The sequence below is a fragment of the Bombus affinis genome, chromosome 9, assembly GCF_024516045.1.
Source record: "Bombus affinis isolate iyBomAffi1 chromosome 9, iyBomAffi1.2, whole genome shotgun sequence".
Lineage (NCBI taxonomy): Eukaryota > Metazoa > Arthropoda > Insecta > Hymenoptera > Apidae > Bombus > Bombus affinis.
The window spans coordinates 1,579,719-1,597,653 of NC_066352.1; the positions used below are offsets into that span (position 1 = coordinate 1,579,719).

At 37.0% G+C, this 17,935-nt stretch overlaps 1 long non-coding RNA gene across 1 annotated transcript; it reads right to left on the minus strand.

The window, feature by feature from the left end:
- Window positions 1-2,584: 2,584 nt before the first annotated feature.
- Window positions 2,585-3,898, minus strand: LOC126919990 (uncharacterized). The gene is made up of 2 exons (XR_007711858.1): window positions 3,763-3,898; window positions 2,585-3,476 (listed from the first exon to the last, which is right to left on the minus strand). It is a non-coding gene; the product is annotated as an uncharacterized LOC126919990 (long non-coding RNA).
- Window positions 3,899-17,935: the final 14,037 nt, after the last annotated feature.

Below are 17,935 nucleotides of genomic sequence, written 5' to 3' on the forward strand. Positions count from 1 at the left end.
TATCGAAATATATCGGAAAAGAGCGGTAATTGACAAGCGTACAAAGAACGTGCTACGTAGCGCATTTTCGCCTCTGCGATCCGTCATAGTGAAGCGTGCGAAAAATTGAGGACCGCCGATACCCACTACGCATCTTAAACTGTGTGCATCGTCAGGCATATATGACCCGTCTATTACTTCTGCTGGCAATGACATTTAATCCATTCTCCACTATGAATTCATGGATGTATTGATTTTAGGTGAAACATTCGGCGCCGATTAGAGAATTTTTATCAGAATTAAAATTGGCAAGTTACAAAATTTGCTTCAAACTGTTTTCCCATATCGACGTAAGTTCTATAAATATCATCTTCAGATTCTCAATGAAATGTAGTTTATGCGAATGGTATAAATTCTTACGCGATGTTTGCTGCATGCGTATTGTACTATATGCATGCCATAGTACAAACTAATTTTACACATACACCGCCCTTGACATGCCTGGAAATTACAAAATGAATTAAACTTTAAATTCGCAGTTAACTATTCTCAAAGCGGTGTGCTCGTGAATAGTGTAATAACCGAACTTTATCGACATAAACAATTTGGAAACTAAGCGATTTTGTCGTTTTACTTTAAAATTAATTCTCCATTACTGCAATATCGTTCGTTTGTACCGATAGCAAAAATTGTAACTGACTCGAATCGTTTCCAATGATTACAATAAATAGACTATCAATACCATGGTATGGTAAAGAACGATAGCATATTGATAAATAAATAAAATAAATATTTTAAAATATAAACAAGACATCAAGCGTTTATGATAATTGCTTGAAAACTGTTGGATGATTTACGAAGCTGTTACCGTTACAATGAAATCTCTGTGCTCCTAACGTTCGTTTATTTCCCTTAGGATGATTGTATTATGAAAGTCGTGGAAATAGGTCGAGAGGTGGGAATAATTCTATAGCCGATAGTTAGGATCGAAGGAAAAAGAGGAAAGTCACGTTCACGAGTATCAATTCGAAGATTTTATCAGCGGAACTACAGATCAATCTATCTATAACGTTTTCACTTAGTCACCTCCTTTCACGGGCCCGCTCCACCCAGCGTCTGATCTCATTTGCATTCCTTTGCACACCCTTCGCCTTCTCACCCTATCCAATCGCAACGCCACGTAGAATACTACACGAATATCAATGCTTTTTTCCACGAAATGAATCATCTCGAGTATCTTTCTTTCCAGCAATGTTCCTTGTAAAATAACAATGCCGTAATCTCAGGTAATTAGGAAAAACTCGTATCTAATTGGAGGTACTATTATTTGATAACACTTTTCGATTATTAAGATCTTGGGATTTTTGGGTGGTGATCCGACCATACGAGTAATCGACGTCTAATGAGTTAATATAATACATTTATATAAGTATAGATTTATTTTGGTCGAAACTATATTGTAATGTTTATTTTTTCACCTTTATTTTTGGGAATAAAAATTCCTACAAAATGAAACCTATATTTTAATAAAAATTCCTCTAACGAAACATGAATGGTTGTTTTTTCAATCAAGCTGTAAAACGTTGCTGCTCCACGTATTCGTATCAGAATATTTTGTTGTAATTCGGCCATGAGCACGATGCAGTATTCCGGGTGCACTACAGCAGAACTTTATAGTCTCGTTATAACTGACGTCCATTTCTGCATAGTAATTAGACGGCCATGGTATCGTTGCGAGGATAATGATCAAAATACACATAAACGCTAGCAGCTGTGTTTGAGGGATTATTGTCTGTACTCTAATATAAGTTTACGAGTCTCTCAGCTTCCTATTGTCGTCGAGAAGCTCCGATTGTGGAAATGTAAATCGTAAGTTCTGTTGTACAATTTTTTATTGATAGATGATACGAAAGTCGCGCACAGTTTTGAAATTAACTTGACGTTTGATTTGTTGAAGTGTTCTGTTCCTCTTATTGTGAGTTCGATATTTATACGAAAAATTCATACACAGAAAGTGATGTGAACGTGGATTCTGTATTGGAAAGGACAGGGGTGATCGATTAGTATGAGAAAGGTAAATATTTCCCTTTGGTAAGGGCCCTATCAGCAGATTTGATGAGAATATAGAAAATGTTGACAGGAAGAAATAAGACCAGCTCATTTGATGGATTGGATACATATACATATAAAATAAGTTTGCCAGAGGTTTGTGAGAACAACATTCAATCAAAGCCTACTGACAAAGCCTACCTTGAAATTTATATTTCACTCGTGTCTGCTCATTAAGACGAATATTATAAACATCTAACGCTTTGCTCAACGAATCCTCTCAATGTTCGATGAAGGATTTTCATTCAGCAAACGATGCGCGTATGCGTATTTGGTTGATCAATATTCCATGATTCATTCGACGTAAATAATTGATAAGTATACCGCTCAATTACATTTGATATTAGATTATTCTAAGCGCATAACGCAATATTGTTTCTGTTTATAATATTCTCTGATTCATTTTGTTAGGAATATTATTGTTATGGGTAAACAAATTGATTAAATATTTGGAGTTGAATGAATAAGAGTATATGTACATATAATCATTATACAGTTGATAAATTACTTTTGCGTATTTATTCCGTTACTCATACAGATATTTTTGTATTTATAACCAAGACATATACAGAAGATGAGATAAATTAAAGCTCCATTTTGTTGCAGAAATCAAAGGAACCTCTTGATTTAACGTTGATTAATTAATCAATTTGATTAATTTTAATTTAGCTTGATGAATTCGTATATCGATAATAAATTTCCGTTTCGAATAACAAGCAAACATTTTTTAAAACTTTCCTTTCCATTTTTTGAAAATATTAGAAAAATTTGTTCGAACTGTAAATCTGAATCTAACCTTACGTAGAAGATTTGCAGACATTTTGAGAACTCTTTATCCAACGATTACCAAAATCGAGTAAATTTGTAGTACTACGTAAACGTACGGTACGTTTATAATTCTTCAGACTATTTCTTTTTCTAAGAAACGTGTACTTTTCAGGATTGTATCTCGTATAGTTTGCTATATCGTTTTGAAATATGGAATTGCTGGAATAGAAATTATTCGACGACCGATTTGCCAATAACGCGTACTTCCACAGCTTGGAATCGATAAGTTTTTCCTCATTCGAGGAGTTACTCTTCTGAGTAACTAATTGGATTTTATTTACTTCCGCTAACGTATTCCTGGAATTTCTTTTACATGGTTTATAGATCGTACATAAACCGGGTTGTAGATCGACGTACCTTTTGCTCTCTTTATCGGCGATGTTACTTAACGAGGATTCTTCAAATTTATTTTCTTGTTCATCTTGTTCATTTATCTCGTTCATCTCCTTCCTTCGTGGAAAGTTTAACGAAATCCTCGAGTTAACCGACCCTTTCCAGCTTTCGTTTTTTTCAGATAAGCGTTCCAAAGATGAATTACATTGAATTCTTGATTTCTTATCCTAGCAACGTAAGAGACGATAAATTATTCTTAATTATCACCAAATTTTCAGTTACTTATACCTCATTATGAAAATATTGATGATAGGACGAAGAATATACGAATATATCGTGTAAATTAATTAAACAAATTTATGCAATATTCTTTTACTTGTCTTAAGAATTAAGAAAGGAAAATATATAATATCGCTTACGACTTATACGACGGATACGAAGGGAATAAAATTGATTGTTCTCACGAGTTCTACTGCGCTTGATTTCAAAATTCTCATTTCTCTTACGCCATACCTCGTTTATATCGACGATCCTGTCTTCAAGGAAGATAGATTCCTCGGAATAAGACTTTGTTACGCAAGAACCTTCTATGAATCCTAATTTTTCTTTCTTACGATGCTTGGTGTATCCTAACGGTAATGTACCTCGCGTACCGAGTATAGCCACCTAGGTAAAGATATCGAAATCAACCAATTACTACCCTTACAGATATTTACTGCATTTCGGTTATTTTTTTACCCCGTCATCGTTAATAGGACTTTTTATATAAATGCAAGATTCCATGAAATTTGATTTTTCAACATCAGAATTTCCAATATCTTGAGAAGGTATAAAAGGACTGTATTTGTGAAATTTAACCAAAGGGGCGTATTTAAAACTTCCTACAGGCGAAGTTGGAGGGGCGGTAAACTTATCATTCTCCTCCTGTTTGATAAATGTACGCATATCTTAAACGAGAAAACTTTAATATACAGCTATCTTGCGACGATTAGTAGACACAGATAACATATATATTTGAACCTAAAAATCAATAAATAATTATTTACTGATCAGTAAAGATCAGTAAATAATTATTACGAGAAACTTAATTAGTAATATCAGCGAACAAAAAATAAATATATAATTCATACACAAGTAATTAACATACACAAAACGACAATTGACTATACAATTTACAGCTCAGAGTATCATCAAACTCCACTTCTAACTTCCAAGGCAACATCGTAACGTTCCTAGAAGGAATATTTCCACGTTTCGTTATATCCCCGATAGATTTAAAAGTCATTTAATTAAAACCAATTCTTCCCTATCGTCTGGCAATATATTTTTTTCACCAGCAATTACATGGACGTGTAGAAAATTTCAATAAAACGACAATCGATAATGACACGATTTTAGATTAAAACATTTCCACAGCTCGCCTCGATGAAACACGTTGGTAGCAAAGTTCAAGCATGTCACGTTGCTGCTTTTGCTGCCTATAGAAAAAAGGAAAGAACAAATAGAAGACATAACAAAAAGAAATATCGAATATAGCGCTGTACACAGGAGAAACGAATCTTTATCGAAGCGCACAAACGTTTTGAATCTGACCTGTAATCTCTTTGTACTCGAACGACAGGTTAATTAACCCCTGGCTGGTTTGGACGTTCGTTCGCCACCTGCAACGACCTCTTTTCATTCCCGTGAAAGTATTCTGCACCAACGCGACCTCTTCGACTCATAATAACGCTCTAGATTCTAGATATATCGGTTATTTGAAGGACTTCGAATGGACGTGGCGGTCAAACAAATTGATTCTGCTTACTTGCTCGTGGTATCACAAAAGTTGTGTTATGTTCAACATACGACAAATAGAATATATAGATTGTATTAGGTTGTCCGAAAAGTGTCTTTTTTTTACAGACACGTCTTTTACAACAACGCATCTTTATATAAACATGAAACTTAATCCGTCGAACGTTGTGATTTTTATTTTGATAGAACAAAATGGATCACACGTAATTCGATGAGATAATATAAAACGAAAAATGTTGTGCATTCATTATTTGCTTATAAAACAAAAGAAACTTTTCGGACGACCTAATAGAAGCAACGTTTTCAAATTGGAAAATAACGCACCCGGCCCGTGTTAGCGCACAGGAAAAAATACTGAAAAGTTTTTTGGCGAATGTATCAAACGTAGAATGGCAACAATGTTCACGCACAAGGAAAATGCCATGTTCGTGATCAAAACAGCGGAAACAGAGTTGCGGTACGTATAACGAATTCCTTTTTTCCGTTGCTCTTGGAAGAGATTTTACTCGCAGTAGAGCACGGAGAAAAGATATTTAACCAACAAGTCGGTTCAGAACGAGTAATTTCGGGCGAGAGCCTTTGCCACTGTAAAGGGAAACGCGTTATTAACGAGAAATTAGAAAGAGTGGTATAAAGGGAAAAAGAAAGTGTCGAGACACAGATGAACCATTTGTTCCTCTCTCGAGTGTAAAATATTAATGAACTATACGTTAAGGTGGTACGGGAATAATTAATGTCGGTTCATGAGCAAAGGGAATCGGAAAGCACACACGCGGATCGGCTCGACGAAGCGCAAGGAACCAACCGGGCAAGGGTAGGTAACGAACAATCGAATTATCAGGCTGTTGCGGGCGAAACCATTTTTCTGCTTCGTTTTCTTCCCCTCCATGCCCGAGGCTTGTAAAACTTTTAGTACATATACACAGCCTTTTCCCCCTTGTTACCCCACTCTCATCCCAATCCATGCTCGCCTACAGAATGCGGATCACGGTTTTACTGGAAAACTGGAAAATACGGCTTCATTAATCTAACAAGGTAAATTCGTTCGACATATTCTTCGGTGTACAGGGTTCGTGTCATCGAAAAACTAACACAACTTTAAATTTTAAATCTAGTTTTACTAAACAGATGAAATATAAAATTCTCTATAGCTGTTTGTCACCTTCCTTTGACTATTTTCTCTCTACTAGAACACGTGGTTATCTAAAAGATCGAAAAATTTAGTAAGAGCTGTTTTCACCACGAGTTTCTCAGTTGTGATTTTTCTCGTTGGTTACCCTTTTTTCCTGTTTTTCTTGTTTTTTTTTTTTTTTGTGGAGTATCGAACGAAGAACAAGTTTCGTGGATAGTAACGAGTTAATCGATAATGGATGGTTAAAAGTTTGTACAATTCGGATGAACATGAACATGTACCCGTCGTTCCAACATTTTTCTCTGGAAAAATTGGGAAATGTTATATACCGGTTGTAGCGGAAAGAGAATACTTGTATAACGTTGCGTGGAAGTTCGTGTAAAGAGAATATTCTCGATTCTTTTTTTCTTAGTAATTAGCATCTGTTCGATGGCATGCTTGTGTATATTAATGCAAGATCATTGTAATATAAGATTAAAAGCGATGGAAACGTTGAAAGTTGTTATTTAATTATTACTTTATTTTTCATGTGCATCGTGTGAATTATGTATTCGATAAATAACATAATAATTTCCATTAACCCGTGTTAAATAAACGTATGTATTTAGTATTTAGATCGAGTCTTTCTCTAGGTTTTCAAATATATTTTCAGGACTTAATTTTATTATTATGGGATTTGACAAAAATTACGAAGCAGCCTAAAAAATTATTCTGTATTCTTTATATTCACGGCGAGTACAGTAAATTTAGAATCTCTTATGTGTTGGTAATTTTTCGTGTTTAATGTTTTGTACATGAAACCTACAACAATGCGTAGGTCTGAATTTTAACGTGGTAATTGCTTTAACTAGCTGAGCCAGAATTTATGCAGGACGCTCTTCTAAATTTGCATAATAATTATTAGGCGACATATGGCAATTTGCATGCTATTAGCGAAACTTGTCTAATTAGCAAGATTTTTACATAACGCATGAATTAGTGTGAGAAAATATTTCTGTGATTGATCACGCGATACTTTTCTTTCGGGAAAATCTGGGTCACGCTTTCAACGTATTCGCGAAAGATGCAATTTGTCTCGAAGATCAGGTTTACTTGAAGAATTCAACGGATCATTCGAGACATTCTGTTCGTTATCCCAAACGAGGGCAATTGCAATGGAAACACAGATGGATCAAGAACATTTGTTACAGAACAAGTCTCTTAGTCTTTTTCTTGAAATGAAATCTAACAATAGCCTATAGATCTTATTAAAAGTTGATACTTTTTTCTCACATGCCTTCATATAACCTTATTGTTCTGACAATTTAAAGAATTTTTCCTCGTTTCGTATTATAAATCAAAATTATTATCTCTATAAAATTATAGTGATTTTATTTTATATATTTATTTACAAATGATAGGACAGAAAACTATAATTATGTAGCGGCACATGAGTCAGAGGACAATTCAAATCATGTTGTTGTTTTGCCTGGGATTATCAAGACCGTTAGATTATAAGTAAAAAAATAAACTCCGGACAAAACAATGTCGCCGCTACATGTAACCGTCGAGTAAAAGACGAATTTGAATTTTCCGACTCTGCCCCGACCAGTATAAATAAACAGACGCGATCGCGAGCGAAACAGTATCAACAGAGTATCGACACGGTATCGGAAAGTATCTAATAGCGCATAACGAGTATCTCCGAGTATCTACGCGACGAATTATAACGGGTATTTATTCCGAGTTATTTATTGTATTAACGACTCATTGTACGATTATTAACTTATTTAAAAATATACTCGGTGGATTGCGACAGCAACCTTTCGTCCTCGTTACTTTACGAAAACTATACACAACCTATCCTCCACAATTATTTAACTAAAACTATTTCTTAATAAATTAATGTATTACAACTAATCAACTCGTAACGACTAACGACAACTTACAACTCGTGTCAACAAACGACAACAACAACTTTTTCTACCAAAGCGTCCCATTTTTACGGTTTTCGTACTCTCACCACACAAACGTTTTTACAGTTGTCCATGACAAAATATGGTCACGTTCGCCTTCTCAATTCTACCAAATGTCCAAATCGGACAAATTGAGAATGAAAAGAATTAAATAAAAAAAAAAAAAAACGTTCACTTTCCCAGGTACTCCCTCTTCCGAAAGGGCCACGGACATATCGCTGGACCCGAGGATTCATGGGGATTTCTCAGCCCTTCCGGGCCGTCAGCACTTTCACTTTTTACTTGCACTGTAGTTCGTATCCCTTACAGGTTCATCGAGTTTCACACGATCATTTCACTGTACTACAAAATCATTCGATTATTTATATTTAATAATATTCGATATAAATTATATCTGCTTTAATAAAACTAAACATCTCGCCAAACCGAATTTGCCGCGTATAACTATTTTTCGTATTTCATATCGTGTAATTTGTAATACCTTTCCATCGTGCTATCAATTCCATAGGGTCTTCATGCCGTACACAAGCTTATCGTAGCCATAAGCTTATCGTTTATGGAATTGATATAAGTATTCTTGAATATCTGGTAGGGATTTACGCGACAAGCCTGTAATAGGAAATTCGATTTCCGTGATCCGACGAAAATTGAAACAGAATCCTTCGCGTGAGCCTTCTATAAAATGTTATGACATATCATTCCTTCGTGTGCGCAAACACGATCCGCAAACTGTTCGTTTCGAACAATCTATTGGCAGAAGATAGTATACTTAAAATTAAATATTCATTGTATGATTGTTTACGAGTGTTGTCAAAAAGACATTATTGGATTTCTGGATTCTTATTGGACAGACTTACGATATTTCCATTATAGGAAGTAATTCATCCGTTTTTGGCAAATGTCTCAAAATCGACGATTTATAAAACCTGCCAATCTTTCGACAAATCTACAAGTAGAAAAAAGAAAAGAAGAAAAATTTATTTCTACGATGAAACGTAAGAGCGTTCAAATAGATTCCAATCTCTTTTTCTTAAATATCTGCGCAATGTTCCCAAAAGTATAACACATTTTTGCGAGCGAAATGTTGTTTAACATATGTGCTATCTTTCGCGGATATCATAGTGAAATTTAACGTCGATGTACTGTGACTAGATTAAAGCTTATCGAAGAAGCTGAGATTCGTGAAAACCACGTCGAAAACCGAAGAAGATAAAGTCTCTTTCGGGGGTAGGGGTTGGTTTGTTCACATTGTTCGCTATGCGTTATGATCTTTTTATATCGAGACAATGGATCGTAGATACTGTTTTTCCCGATATTTCATTCCCATTCTATATGGAATCGAAGGGTTTGCCCCTCTTTTTTCTATATATCGGACGGATTTACCCTCGATTCGTGGTACTATGAAATTGAGTCGTTCTAAAGGATTAAACCTGCACTCTGTTATGCGCAGGAAGCGTTCGTATTATACTGCGAGAGAAATTCGTCGTTTCGTTCCTTCTCTAATGGACGATGAACATGAAAGGATAGCCTAATAATGCTTAATCGAGAAAATGAAGCTCGGTTGGGAATGGTAAAATTTAATTACGGAGTTGTAGGGTTATCGTTAGAATCTGATCGATATGCTATGCCGTGGTAGAATTGGATTGTGCGGTCAAAATTTTATCTTATAAGAGAATGATATTTATTTATAATAGCAGTCGTAACGATTTGACGTAATTCACGCCAGTTTATTCAAACTATCGCAATTATGTATTACAACGATGAACAGAACGAGTATATAGCGTCTGTTGCAGAATCAAATGTGACACGAGGTCTTGTTTCCTTTACATTTCCCTCGTTCATCAACCGTGAAAAGGGCCTCGCGTGCATTGAATCCGTTGCGTGCCGTTCGGGAAATCACGTGTTCTCGTAGACGATAAAGCATTTAAAGAATGACGTATCTAGTACTTCTGAGTCTGCTCGTAGAAAAGATTTCCTCCCCGCTATCTCGAATCTTTCCTATCAATTCTTGACGTGTCTCTTGATAAAACATGAGAACGGCAACGTGAACGACGGAAGATTCATTTATAAAAAATTCGTTTCGAGCTTATTTATTCCCAGACGCTTGACCTCTGTATCGTCGGTGCTTCGACTTTTAGTTGAATATGTAAGTTAGCGAATTAATGAAAACTTCAACCAAAAATGAAATCGCTGCAAATCTAGGTCGAAGATACTAAATAGTAGTTTCATAATCTTCGAGCATTTGTAAAGTAACAGTAGAAAAATATCAAATAGAATACAATGAAAAATATTAGTTTACCACATTGAAAGAAAATGTCTTCCCTCTTTTCAATCGTACCGCTAACTTCACCATACATTTTTATATCAAGTAACAATACGTTAACATGATTACCTCTGGCCTGGTTCGATCGTTTAATTGCAATACCGATATTAATTATGACAATCCGTCCATTTGTCACGCATTCGTGAATTAATTATTTAAAAGCGCAAAGGCTAATCATTAGTCGGTTGCTGATCCTTCTGTCAATACAGAAACTAGACCATTCAAATACGATGAATGTGGCTTCCATGTATGGACGATGCTCGCGTATGTGCGCGTGAAGCATACACATACGAACTGGTAATGTACTGTTTAATCTGGTGGGATATTACAAATGCTTAGGTTACCCCTTTCGTGGTTGAACGATGATCCTCTTACAGTTTCGACTTTATTAGGCCGTGGTCGCACGGTACTAGGTACTGACTAAATATGGACTGTGCTGCGCCACGGATTGTAAGCCGCTTACAGTGCGGTTACACGTGCATTTTAATGCAATGCGGCCAGTCGCTGTGTCATTAGCGATTACAAAGTAACTCAAACTCACGCGAACCAGTCCACATGTGTCTTTGCCTATACCGCAACGACCTACCATTTAATCGTCAAAGAGAAACCAAAAAGGGAACGATATTAAAGTTGGATACAAATGGACATTGGCTGCTGTGAGATGGTTATTATTATTATTATATGATAATTTATATAAAATTTTATTCAATGATAAGATAAAATTATCGAACATGTTACCAGGTTTTGTCCGAAGCTGAAACTTTTCTATATACTATAAAAGCGTATAAGTTATCTTGTCGATATTGTTAAAACCGCATTGTTAAAGCTGGTAATTATGCAGAAAATTACATAAATGCGTTTCAACCGACTATCTTTCAAAATATTTTACAATTAAGGAAGAATAAAACGATTTCACGTTTCAGCACCAAAAAGTAGTTCACGAAAAAAAGGAAAAAAAAGTTCCTGCCAGTTTTTCAATTTTCAACGGTTTCAAGGCAGTCGAAAATGCGAAGCCTTCCATTTTTTCAAAGCATCTCGCCTTGCGTGAAAGCAGATGATCGACGGTGTGTAAATTATATTTCTTTGGGTTCCAAAAGGTCGATGATAGAGAGAAGCGAGACTGACGGTGCAGTTTTTCACGGGAAATTTGCTTGGAACAACGTGATCTCCGTGTCGATGAATTCCAACGACGCGTTTACCTCCGCCGGTTTCAGAACCATTGACCACTTTTCTCGTTCAGACACTTTATACAGGCAACCGTTTAACTAGGGACCCACTTTGCCGCATATTGCGCTACGTGCTGCAAGCTTACAGCGCGGAATTTCAGTCTGTGCGCTGGCCTTAAAACCTTACACCGATGTTTACACGGGAAACACTCTAATATGATGAAATATGACTAGAAGGCGGTGGGACGGGTTGGCAAGATGCAGGGGAATACATAATACATATAAGTACATTACTGTGGAATTTAATGAAGCGTTTGAAATAGCTGTAATACCCCTCTGGAGAACGAACTTCTAACAACGCGCGCCGGTATATTGCATTGTTGCGAGGTATAGCGATCAAATTGCTTCCCCGAAGAAGGCAAAACTGTCGAACAACGAGAAGATACGTTTAAAATATCGTTCATCAATATGATCGCAAAAGAAGTACCGTTGACGTATCATAGACCAAATATCTTATCGTTAATAATCGATCGCGTCCAATAGCCAGCTATCAGTTCGCATCCAGTATTTCTTTACCCGCATCTAATTACTTCTGGCCTTAATTTGAAAAATGATAAGAATATCACACTATATTTTTGTATCTAAATGTAGTATCGTGGACAGATTATCTAAGAAATATCGGGTAAACTATAAATAGTGATGCGAGAATGCCTAACTCTCGATAGGCTTATCAACGTGTGGTCGGTCCTTCAGTCGAATAGTTAAGCGGAAAAAAGTCCTACGTAACTATGGTCACGGACGGTTGCGGAACACGTACGTGGTGAGGCTATGAGATAAGATAAAGGGATGCTTAAGGAAGAAAAGCGAATTAACAGTCCGTAGTCAGTTGAGAAGTCAGAGAGTGTTGTCAGCATGAAAGAGAGCGTTGGAACCGTGGCGACGAATTAATTATTTCATTGTCTTCGTTATAGCACATTACTGTATTTAGTTCGCGTTAAATAACCATCGTTTCTTGTTTAATCAATTCTAAATAAGTACAAAAATCTTATATAAATGATAAAATAGTTACTGGAAATAAAAAGGTAAAAATTAAAAAGGTAAAAGTAGAGGCAATTAATTAATTCATTGATAACGCTCTAATATTTTTTACGGCTAAATAATAACATACATCTATGAATCTGCATTTACGAAAACATTGCCATTCCTTTGTACGATTTCCTTGAATCGCTTAATCTCGTAGCTGTAGTTCCGTGAATACAGCCCCGTACAATTCCCCAGACGTTTCACGGACGAGCGATAAATTCGATGCGCGTGAAAATTAATTTCGCTGCCGCGACTCCTTTATTATCCGTACTCGCGGAAGGACTTTTATCGCTTGTCATTCCGCACGATTGTGCCTTCATAAAAACTCCACGTTCTTCGTGTTATCGTGCAAAGGGAAACGGAAAGAGAGGAACGGGTAAAAAATTGGTAGAAACAATGGAGAGGCGGAAAGAAGGGAGCCGAATAAAATGCAAATGACTATTACCTGATCTCTCGAGAAAGTGAATACGAAGCAAACCGAAAGGTACTTTGCCGAACGACGCGACGGTTCGCTGTCTGTTACTAAACGACAGGACGTCCTCGTTGCTTGCACAATTACTCGTCGACTGTTTGATGATCTACTTCAGCCAGAAAGCCAGATGGACGGGGATGAAAATAGATTAAAATATCGTTGAAATATCGTTAAGATGGAGCAGGTTTGTCTTTCGACGACTCGTTATAACGAGGAAAGTTAAACTCATAAGAATGTCGCACTTGATCGCACCAATGGATTGTTCATCGGTTAATGAGGCTTTTAAATAGTTCTAATTAGCGAATGCAAAACGATGGATCGTTGTTCCGTTTTAACGAAAAGCTCCGTGTCTCGTTTGCATTGAATTAAATTCCAGATTCTGATATAAGATGTAATGCTAGGTCTGTATGGTTCAGTTAACCGAGTGTAAGCTTCGGATAATCGACGCTATGATCGTTAAGCCTTTGCTTTTAAATCTTCGTCGCTTAACTGGCAAAAGATATTCATCGCCAAAGATCATTGTATTATATAGATGTTACATCGAGAAAAAGGTTTAACGCTTGCTCGATTTATCACCGCGAGACTACGTATAATAATAAGACGACGCACACGTGCACAAAAGCTGTTCAAATATTTGTGGAAGTTCGCCGCGGTACTCGAGACATCTCATCTCGAAGGATACACTCGAACATCATTGCGATATACGTAGCTGCTGACACAACGTTATTCGTACTTCGCTTGCGCTAAAATTTTCATTGTATGCTCTTATTCGCGTATTTTGACATATTTTAAAAACATATACATAGGTTTACTAATAACGATACGAAAACTTAGGCAGCAAAACGAACGCAAATCGAACGTTTCGAAGAAACCATAGCGAATATCGTAGATTTAACAATGTCTGGGGAGCGAAATAACATCGTGGATCTCTCTATAAGTCGTGGTTCGTACCAATTGACCATCCACATTCCGTCTACAGCCAGACATTTTCTAGCTTCGAATAATCCCATTGCGTGAGTTTCTTTGCTGGATAGAGGTGCTGTGAGCTAACGTACATCGACCTCTTTACAGACTCTGTATCGGGGCTGCTAACATAAATATATCCCTCTGGCTTCACTACTATCACTCTGTAACAACTAGCACCGTCGTTGACTCGGTATATGTACTTGCACAGACGAGCGTGCACAATGTACAAGGGTGCGGCTGTGGTATATAAGTTTCTCAAGGAGAGAAGTCGACCACCTTGGGTCTAACGGCGTAAACAATACTCTTCGATATCGGTCCATGAGATCCCTCGAGAGCTGGTTAGCGACAAAAGCGGAAATAAATCGTGACCACCGATGTCGTTTTTCCTTCGTTTCTCACTGCTAGCGTCACTGTTTATAATGATATCGTCGATCACGAAAACGATTATAGATATGTCTGTCTCGTTGTTTTACGAGTACTTTAATGTTCATCGATGTTAAATGTCGATGGAACTGGAAAATATATTTCTTTATTATTTAATTTGTGCTTTACAATTTGTCCAGCTGGACATTTGGCAAATTTTTCTAACTGAATTGCTAAATAACACGTGGATGGCTACCCCCAGCGGGTTACCATCTTCGAGTTTAATTATTTTATTTCTTTAGTGAGGTCAGTGGGGTGTCTTCTTTTTAATCTTCTTTCTACGAATTGGAAAATATTGACACCTTTTTTTAAATATGGGGAAGAAACGTCGAATTAACGGATTCTCGATGGAAACTGTATAGATTCGAGGATCACACGGCATTTGTGTTATCGCTTGTAATCGGCAATGTAACGCGTAATCAGTATGTAATCGCTTTATCTGAAAATTATTGCGTCAAAGCAATATCTAGTATACAGAGTTATCCATTTAACTCGGAACTCGCGCTCGCAAGAACACGTGAAAATAGCAACAGTGTAACGTGTACGCTTACTACTACGATCAAACGTCGCTCTCTACCTATGAGTTGTCGTCAGAAGTATAATTAGGCGAGAACACAGAGCGGTTTGATTGTCGTCGGAGGACTTTAAATTCGACAAACAATAGGGAGACGTAACAATAAGACGATCGTTGAGAAAGCGAACTTCGCGCTTTCGCCCGATGATTTTATGTCCCTGCGCGCTCTCGAAGTCGTTCTCGAAGTCGAAGTCGATTAGTCCAAAGAGATCCCATCCGGGCATTGCAGTACGAGGATTAAATCAATCTCTATTTTTTTAAGCCGGTCTGTCTAAATGTGAACTCTGCGAGGTGCTTCCCTGTATCTCAATAGTTTTCCTTGCTCCTTATCCTTACACTCGGTGTATTCACAACAGAGCAATCCAAAAATCAGGTAATTGCAGTTAAATCGTAGAAAGTGATCGTTAATAACTTTTTGAGTATCACATAGAACAAAATGTTTGAGGTGGTGTTGGGTATAGTGCGTTAAATAATCACTCGGTGTTCGGGTCAACAATATATTTATTAACAAGTGTCTTCTTTTGATCGCGTCGCGTATCGCTCTCGGTTTCGCTAGTCAATCTGACTGCGCGGTTACAACTCGACATTTATCGCTTTCTGGTTCAAACTTAACTATCGATCGGATTCGATTCTTTTCTTTTTGTCGCCCCTCAATATTCCCACTATCCACGCGTTTGTTATGCGTCCGCGACCGTTGCTACGCACGCCTTCTTCTCGACCATTCAGCGGAAGAACCGTTGGGATATTGATGGCTCATTAGGCACCTTCGCGACCTTAAGACACCCACAGTTAAAGAAGAAATATCCAAATTCAGAAACAGATATAATATAAGAGTTAACAACCACCAAAACCCATTAGTAACCCAATTACTTGACACGACGGATCAGATCCGCAGACTAAAAAGACAATACCCTTTAGATTGAAGCATTAAATTCAACTAGAATCAAACATACTATAAACTATTATAATCCAAGCTACAGTATCACGCCAAAAGAATTTACTTATAATTCTCAATGAAAATTGATTGTAAATAATCTACCAAATAATGAAAAAAAAAAAAAAAGAATTAGGCACTTCGCTTCGGCGATATACATTATTGCCGAGTGCCGCCACATGTTTAATACATTAAAAATGAAAATTACCATGTCTCATATGTTTTGCCATATGCTGTGCTGAATTGTCATTCTCATATGTTCTCACGAGCGCAGCTTCTGAGTTAAGAGTGAATAACCCTTATAACGACGCGATCTTAATATATTAATCGTATTAATCATTAACTAACACATCTCGAGTGAAACCAGCAGCTATTCTATCCAACAAGGACGTATTTGCGTGTCAAGGTTGATTCTTTTCCTTAAGTTCTTTTTCTTTGAAAGTAACACGTTGGTACGAAGCTTTATCATGCTATACTGGCTTTTCATGGGTACCGGTGGAAAACATTTGACGCTTCTTTACTAGTACTCAACCAATGGCAAACATCGGCGCGGGTCGAAGTCAATAATCATATTTCCTGCGGTGTGCCGTTTATCGTCTATGAAACTGTGGGTCGTTGGAGTTTTAGCGTGAATATAAAGCATTAATATTTATTCACAATATCCGGCAATTTATTGCATCGTTGCTATCAAAAATTTGGAATTTGATGATTAAGTTAATTTTCATATACGAACAAATATCGGAACACGGAACGTGTCAGGAATTGTCCAATGAATATAATGTAAAATAATGGAAATAAAACGCTATATGTACAAGAAACACGTTTGCTTTGGTTCGTTTCTGTTACAATTGAATATAACACTATAATACCATATAATATAATATAATATCGCACGAACGATGAAATTGTTCGATCCGATGCGAAAACATTAAGGCTTTGATGCGTCGCGGTATTTATTTAGCAATCCGCGGCACAGGGGATTGCCCCGTTAAAAGTTGATAAATCAAAATCTGCCAATTCGATCGTTCCTTCCCGAAGGGGAGTCTTTGGGTTATAACGTTTCTTAAATCTTTGCTAGACGGTTGGTGATTTATTATATTACTTTGCCAATCGTATTCTTCCGTGTTGGCTTATTGCTCGAGTCTGCGTATTTTCAATGGATTTACAGGTAGACACGTAGCTTGCTTTGGTAAGATTCAAACGAGACCGTGGATTCGTAGAAGAGAAATGAATTTTATTCGAAACGTTCCCTATGGGATCTTCGCATATACGAAATACTACGATTTTATCGTTTGACGTAGCGTGAAATAGGGATACCATTTTGTTGTCAGTCGCATCTATGGCAACGAATTTAGTCGGCGGAAGAATTTGTAAATTGCAATTTAAACATATGTAGTATCGTGGACAAATGGCCTAAGAAATATCGGGTGAACCATAAACAATGTCGCGAGGAAGCCCAAGTCCCGATGGGCCCATCAATGTGTGGTCGGTCCTTCGGTCGAATAGCAAAGCGGAAAAAAGGCCTACGTAACCATGGTCACGGACGGTTGCGGAATACGTACGTGGTGGGGCTATGAGAAAAGACAAAGGGATGCTTAAGGGAGAAAGACGAATTAACAGTCAGTCGTGAGTCGAGAAGTTAAAGAGTATGGCCAGCGTTGTGAGAGAGTGTGGTCCGAGCGAAAGAGAGCGTTGGAACCGTGGTGACGAGAGTTGTAAATTAATTATTTAATTGTCTTAGTTGTAGCACATTACTGTATTTAGTTCACGTTAAATAACCATCGTTTCCCGTTTAATCCATTTTAAATAAATATAAGTAAAATCCTACACATATAATATATATTTTACATTGTCGATTTAA